This window comes from Triticum dicoccoides, chromosome 3B (genome assembly GCF_002162155.2).
Source record: "Triticum dicoccoides isolate Atlit2015 ecotype Zavitan chromosome 3B, WEW_v2.0, whole genome shotgun sequence".
Lineage (NCBI taxonomy): Eukaryota > Viridiplantae > Streptophyta > Magnoliopsida > Poales > Poaceae > Triticum > Triticum dicoccoides.
This window is the reverse complement of record NC_041385.1, coordinates 590,409,420-590,417,044: the sequence shown is the minus strand read 5'-3', so window position 1 is coordinate 590,417,044 and position 7,625 is coordinate 590,409,420.

Below are 7,625 nucleotides of genomic sequence, written 5' to 3'. Positions count from 1 at the left end.
TCAAGCTCAACCCAAAGAAATGCGTTTTTGGCATCCCGGCTGGAAAGCTACTCGGCTTCCTCGTCTCGGAGCGGCATTGAGGCGAACCCGGAGAAGATCAAGTCCATCGAGCGCATGCACAAGCCGGCTCGGCTGCACGATGTCTAGAAATTCACCGGCTGCTTGGCCTCGGCCAGCCGGTTTCTTAGCCGGCTGGGCGAGAGGGTCCTACCCCTGTACCAGCTGATGAGGAAGACGACGCCGTTCGAATGGAACGACCAGGCGGACGAGGCCTTCCGACACCTCAAGCGCATGCTCTCCACCGCACCAGTCCTGGCCGCGCCGTCCGACAAGGAGCCGTTGTTGCTCTACATAGCCGCGACCTCACGGGCCGTCAGCACGGTGCTGGTGGTCGAGCGACCGAAGAAGGGTAAGATCCAAGCCGTCCAGCGCCCGGTCTACTACCTGAGCAAGGTGCTCTCCAACTCCAAGCAGAACTACCCGCACTATCATAAGATGTGTTACGGCGTGTACCTTACCGCCAAGAAGCCGAAGCAGTACTTCCAAGAGCACGTCAACACCGTGGTCAGCACGGCTCCTCTCAGAGAAATTATCGGGTGCCGGGATGCCTCTGGCCGGGTCGCCAGGTGGGCGCTCCAGATAGCCGGCCACACCATCCTCTACGAACCCCGCACCACGATCAAGTCTCAGGCCCTGGCCGACTTCCTCGTCGACTGGACCGAGACCCAATACCTACCGCTGCCTCCTGACTCGACGCACTGGCGCATGCATTTCAACAGGTCCAAGATATGACTCGGCCTAGGGGCTGGCATCGTGTTGTCATCCCCAAAGGGAGACCGACTCCGCTACACGCTCTAGATCCACTTCGCCGCCTCCAACAACGTCTCCGAGTACGAAGCCCTTGTGCACGGCCTCCGGCTTGCCAAGGAACTCGGCATCCAGCACATACTCTGCTACGGCGACTTGGATCTTGTGGTGCAAAAGTGCTCCGGCGAGTGGGACGCCCGCGACTCCAACATGGCAAGCTACCGCTTCCTCGTCCAGAAGTTGTCCGGGTCCTTCAAGGGCTGCGAGTTCCTCCATGTTCCGCGCGTGGAGAACGAAGCGGCCGACACTCTCGCCAAGATCGCCTCGTCTCGGCAGTCCATCCCGTCCGGCGTCTCCCTCGAGCACCTACACAAGCCGTCCGTCAAGCCATCGCCGGACTCCGAGTCCATCCACGTTCCAGACGACCCGGACGCATCCCAATCCGGCCCGAGGATTGCTGAACCCGGCCCGAGGACTACCGAACCCGGCCCAGGGGCTGCTGAACCCGGCCCGGGGACTACCGAACCCGGCCCGGGGGCTGCTCAGCTCGACCCGGCCACCGTCGCCCCGGACCCGGCCATCGCCATCCCCGTCCTGGGGGCTGCTCAACCCGGCTCGAGGGCTGCCGACTCGGAACCCGCCCTGGTGGCCATCTTCGCCGTGGTGACATCTCCGTCTTTGGCCCTGCCAATCTCAGAATTCCTGGAGAACGGGGTTCTCCCCATGGATGAGACCGAAGCCCGGCAAGTGCAGCGCCGGGCATCCGCCTACAACATCATCAACAACGATCTCGTCAAGCATAGCTCCACTGGCGTATTCCAACGCTGCATCGAGCAGGACCAAGGCGTCGACATCCTCCTCGACATACACCAAGGCGAATGCGGGCACCACGCCGCATCACGATCCCTGGTGGCCAAGGCTTTCCACCATGTTTTCTACTGGCCCACGGCCCTCCAAGATGCCAAGTCGCTCGTCCTCAAATGTGAGGGATGCCGGCGCTTCAGCAAGCACAGCCATCAGCCGGCGTCAGCACTCCGCACCATCCCGATCGCCTGGCCCTTCGCGGTCTGGGGACACGACATGGTGGGACCCTTCAAAACTGCTAGAGGCGGCATGACACATCTGCTGGTGGCGGTGGACAAGTTTGCAAAATGGATCGAAGCTCAGCCAATCAAGAAGATGGACGGGCAAACAGCCGTCCGGTTCGTCAAAGACATCGCGGTTTGCTACGGCATGCCGAACAGCATCATCACGGACAATGGCACCAACCTCGCCAAGGGCGCGCTCGAGCAATACTGTTCCGTCTCCGGTAGCCGCCTTAACCTGGCCTTCGTTGCACACCCGCAGTCCAACGGGCAGGTCGAGCGGGCCAACGGCCTCATCTTGTCCGGCATCAAGCCGCAGCTCGTCGAGCCAATCATCCGTTCACCCGGCAGCTGGCTCAATGAGTTGTCAGCCATCCTCTAGAGTCTCCGAACTACTCCGAACCAGTCGAACGGGTTCACCCCGTTCTTCCTCGTCTATGGGGCCGAAGCCATCATCCCGACCGATGTTGAGTTCGACTCGCCGCGCGTCGCGATATACACCGAAGCCGAAGCCAAGGAAGCCCGCGAAGATGGCGTCGACCTACTTGAAGAAGCCCGCCTCCTGGCACTCAGCCATTCGGCCATCTACCAGCAAGGCCCGAGGCACTACCACAGCAAGAAGATCAAGCCCCTTGTGTTCTGCGAGGGCGACCGCGTCCTCCGACTCGTCCAAGAGCAAGCCGGCCAGCACAAGCTGTCCACTCCATGGGAAGGCACATTCATCATGAGCCGGGCCTTGCACGACCGCAACGCCTACTACCTCATCAACGTGCGCAAATCGAACAAGCGGAAGAGAGACACCGCCGGTGAAGAAACGACCCGGCCATGGGACATGGAGCTCCTCCGCCGTTTTACAGTTAGCCGTATGAGTGTATGTATCGCTGCCTTTTGTAAACGTATGAAACTATGGGGTCCCCGAACGACACTCGGGGGCTACCTTTTGTCGACCAAGTTATTGTGTCCCCTACTTTTATGCACTACTATGCTTCTGAACCCGGCCACAGGTCCGACTCGCTCGACCCGGGGGCTCGGGGGCTGGCCGGCTCAATCGCCACCCGCTGCCTTCCTTACTGATTCCTGATGCACTAAGGGCGCCGCGGCCCCCCACTTCACCCTAAGCCACAGACCCGGCTTCAGCTGTCGGCTGGCAAGCACAATGGGCCAAAGCTCCTGTGCGTTTCAAACACTAAGTTAAAGGCTGCTGGGTTGATCAACCCGTCCCGTCAGTTCAAAAATAGTCGCACGACCGGCTGCTCGCCAACCGGCCCCGCCGGGTTGCCGCCAGCCGGCCCAGTGGGTGTTTCGCTCGCGCTCAACATTTTTAAAACCCCAAGTATTGTGTGCTCCTCTCAAAGAGTCGAACTCCTGTCACGAACCGGAGCCTCGGCCGTCTGACTCGCCAGGGGGAGGTTTGAGAAAGGAAAAGCGCAAGAAATCGGTTCAAAAAATAAAAAGCAAGAGTAAAAACATTCACGACATATACACATAAATATTTAAAGGCCCACGGCCAGAGTTTATTACACCCACAACCCCCAGTGGGTGGGTGGACCTGCTACCTAACAGATTCTACTAAGGCATCTCAGGCATCTCCAGTGCCGGGTTGCGACGTCGATGGCTCCCCCCTGGCGGCCTCCGGGTCCAGCAAGGTGCCGGTGTCCTCCTCGGCGCCCCCATCATGGTAGACGCCCGTCTCCTTGGATCTGCCTTCCGGGTCGTGAAGAAGCAGGCCGTAGTCGTCACCGGCCACGACTCCGCCATCTTCCACCTGCTCTAGGTGGAACTCGTCATGGAAGGTGAACTCGGCGATATAGATGGCCCGGGAGGCGATCTGGACGGCTTGCTCCTGCAGCTGCTGCTCCGAGCCGGCCCACTGGCCCATCAGCGCGTCCAACTGCAGGTCCGGGTGCTAGGACAGCGCGAACCGGAGCGCCATCTCGGCACCGGCATGAGCGGCGGAGACGTGCCACTCGTGGAGCCGGTCTGGCCCCATCTACAGCCAGTGCGCCAGCCGCGTGAAGTTGCTTCGCTCAACGGAGCCCGGCCAAAGGGCCGTCATCATCGCTATGCCGGCCTGGGACAGCCGCCCCATCTGCTCCCCCAGGACCCGCAGGCGGGCTTCGGCGGCGGTCATGATTTCCGGGAAGGTCCACGCCACATGCGGGTCGGTCCCGGATCCAACAGCCCCCTGTGGGTCGTGCTGGAAGCGGACGGCTTCCTCTGCCAGCCGATGCATCTCCGGGAAGGCCCCTGTCAGAAAACAAAGCAAGTTAGGATAAAGGACAACAAAGACGAAAAGCCGGATCCCAACCCGGCAAAACTCAAGAAAAGCACTTACTGGAGAGGGATTCTTCCAAGTGTTGCGCTTCAAGTGACGTACCACGCTGCTCCCGATCAATGGTGCGGTCGCGCTCCTGGAGCGCCCTCTCCAAGTCGACCACCTTGGCAAGGGCCGCCTTCAACTCGGTGTCCTTGTCCTCGGTCGCCCTCGCAGACGCCTCGCGACGGTGGGCCTCATCCTGACAGGCTCCCTCCATCGCGGTAGCCTGCCCCCTCAGGTGCTCCACCTCGGCCTGGAGCCGGCCCTTGTCGTCTGCCAGCCTGCCACGTTGCTGGTCCGCCTCGACCAGGGCCTGCTGCGCCTCCACCTCCTTGGCGGCTTCCGCCTTAAGGAACTCCACCTCGGCCTCGAGGCGGCTCTTGTGGCCCGCCAACTGCTCCTGCAGCTGGTTGGCCTCGTCAAGTGACCGCCGGGCCGCCGCCGCCTCCACCCTCACCTGTGTCACCTCGGCACCAAGATGGCCAGTGTCGTCAACGAGCCGGTCATAGTGATGACCGGCCCGGAGCAGCCGGGTCTGCCGGGACAACACCTGGGCTGCAAAATGGAAGATTCATCAAGACTTAAGATTTGGCCCAACTGTTACACAGTTGGCCCGAATCTCGGGGGCTACATCCAGTGGGTGCACTAGCGCGCCCCCACTAGAAAAGAGCACGAAGATACCTGCGGCAACGCGGAGTTCCTCCTCCATGGCGGTGAGCTGCTCCTTGAGCTCCCGGTATTTACCCAGGAGGCAGTTGAAGGCGCTGACCCGGAGGGCGTCGAGTTGCTGGAAAAGGCAGCGATTAGAACGAAGACAGCATTCTAAAGATTCGACCCAACTACTACGTAGTTGGCCCGAACCTCGGGGGCTACAGCCAGTGGGTGCGCTCGCGCGCCCCACAAAGAAGAAGCTGCAGAAGAAGCTTACCAGCACGGCGCGCTCCAAGTCCTGCGTCCGCTCCACCTCCGCCTGGGAGAAGGCTTCAAGCCGGTCCGTCCGTCCGTGCAGGCGGCGGCTGACGGCGTCCATCGCCGCCTCCTCCTGGGTCTGGGGCCCGAAGACCACAACGCTCCCACTCCATGCCGGCTGCGGCGTGGTAGCCCCACGTCCTCCCTGTCGAGGCACCAGGGCGTGCTGGCCACTGGCCGCTCCCGCCGCGGCCAGCCCCTCCTCCGGCACCACCAACGACCAGGACGTCGGGATGGCTTGCAACGCCACCGCCAGTTTGACAGCCGGGATGGCTTGCAACGCCACCGCCGGTTCGACAGTCGGGGTGGCCAGCGGTGCCACCACCCGCAGTGCCTGCTCCGACACCGACAACGTCTCCTGCGATGCCACCCGTGGAGCCTCCTCCAAGACGGCGCCATCGCTGCCTCCGCTGGCCCTCGCCCGCTCGACAGCGTCGACACGCGGCGGGGTGTCGTCCTCCACCTCCACGACCTCCTGGTCGAGGATCACCACGTCAGCCCGGCCTCCTCGGCCGCGCTCCCTCACCGACAACGGCTCGAAGACCATCACCGCCACCATCATGCCCTCCGGCATCTCGCGCCATGCAGGCTCCTCGCCGGCTCGCGCCCATGCCGCCGAAGCGTCGGTCCAAGCCCGGACCGACGCCGCCTCCAACTCCAACTCGGCCCTATTCCTGTCCCGCCAGGCCAGGCCTTCAGTGTCGGTCGGGTCTAGGCCGAGGTCCGGGTCGGATGGCTCCTCCTCCTCGACTCGGTCGACGGGGTCGGACCGGATCCTGCGGAACGCAGCCTCCTCGGCGGCCGTGGCATCCTCCGTCGCCCTCGCCAGCGCGATTAGTGACCTGAAGAAGAAGAAGAAGACAGAATGAGCATAAGAAAAACCGGCTCGACCGTTCGGATGCAAACAGGAGAAGAAACTTACCCTGTTAGGACCGGGACGGGGGTCGGCCTCCCCTGCCCGGCGCCATGCTTCCTCTTGGCCGGCCTCGCGCTCCTGGCCGGGTCCGCCGCATGCTTCGGGGCCCGGGGCCGTGGCGCTACGCTATCCTTCCCATGCGGACAGCTCGGCGCAGCTCCGCGCGATGACCCGGCTCCGGCCGTGTCGCCACCTCCTCCGCCCAATGCCACTGCATCAACAATTGGCATCAGCTTCGCCCACACCGTTTCCCGATCGACAACTCAATAAACACAAAGGATAAGGCAAGAATACAAGACTTACCCGCGCGGTGCCCAGCGCCGGCGTTGACCTCGGTCTCCTCCTCCCTGCCGTGGGCCGCGGGCTCCTCCGACACCGCCTGCACCACCTGCGATGGAGCCCGGGCGTAATGGTGCTAGATGGCATTCAGAAGCACCTCCCGCATCGCATTAGGGCGAACAAGGAGATGCGCGACAGCAAAATTAGGAGACCAAATACTCACCAGAGGCGCCGGATTCGATTGGCTGTACGACACCTTGTGGAACCGCCAGTCGTGGATTTCATTCACCCGGCGCGCTATCTGGTCTGCTGAGAGGCACGCAGCCCCCATGCGATTGGGGTCTTGAAGACCGGCCATCTCGCCAATAAGGCAGGTGCGCCGCTACAATGGGAGGACCCGGCTCGTGATGAACGCGGCGATGAGGTCGTTGCCGGTGAGCCCCTCCCGCGTCTTCATCACTGCCACCCGCTCGCAGAGATTGAAGATCTCCTGCGATGGGTGCCTGGGGGAGTAGCCCCGGTTCATCTTTGCCCGCGGTGGTGCGATGGCAAAGGCCGTAAGGTTGATGGGGTCCGCACCTAAGTTGCGGACGTATAAGAAGGATTTTTGCCGCTTCGAATCTTAGGGCAGTCTGCCCCCGACCGCTTCGAGATGACGGCGGTACCGCAATCGGGCAAACTCCCCGGCCGTCGGCCCCTGCTACTTCAGGGAAAAGTGGCGTGCCCAGAGGTCGATCATGGGCTCGACCCCCAGATACCCCTCGTAGAGGGTAACGAAGCCCGAAAGCTAGACGACGGTGGGGCTGGAGCCCGAAAAACTGCAGGAACATGCGGAAGAAGGTGCTCGCTGGCAGCAAAAATCAGCGCTCGAAATGCATGAGGAAGACCACACGCTCCGTCCCCTAGGGCTGCGGCTTCTGCTCGCCACATGGCAAGCGAACGGCGACCTCCGTCCCCCGCGGCAAGCGCCGGGACACGCGAAGATGGGCGATGTCCTCGACGGTGACAGTCGAGCCTATCCAGGAGCCCGACGGTAGCACCATCGATGAAGACGAAAAGGGGGGGGGGAATGGACAACAATGAGGTTCTGCACAAAGCAGCGGGCGTCGCAGCGCGGCGGTCGCAAGAAGCAGAGCAAGGGCGAAGAGGCAAGAGGGCGCGAGCGAGAATGATGTCCCCCCTCGCCCCGATTTATAGCCCACGCTTTGAACGTGGGTGAGTGGGATCGTCTGCGCTCGCCTTTCCTACTACC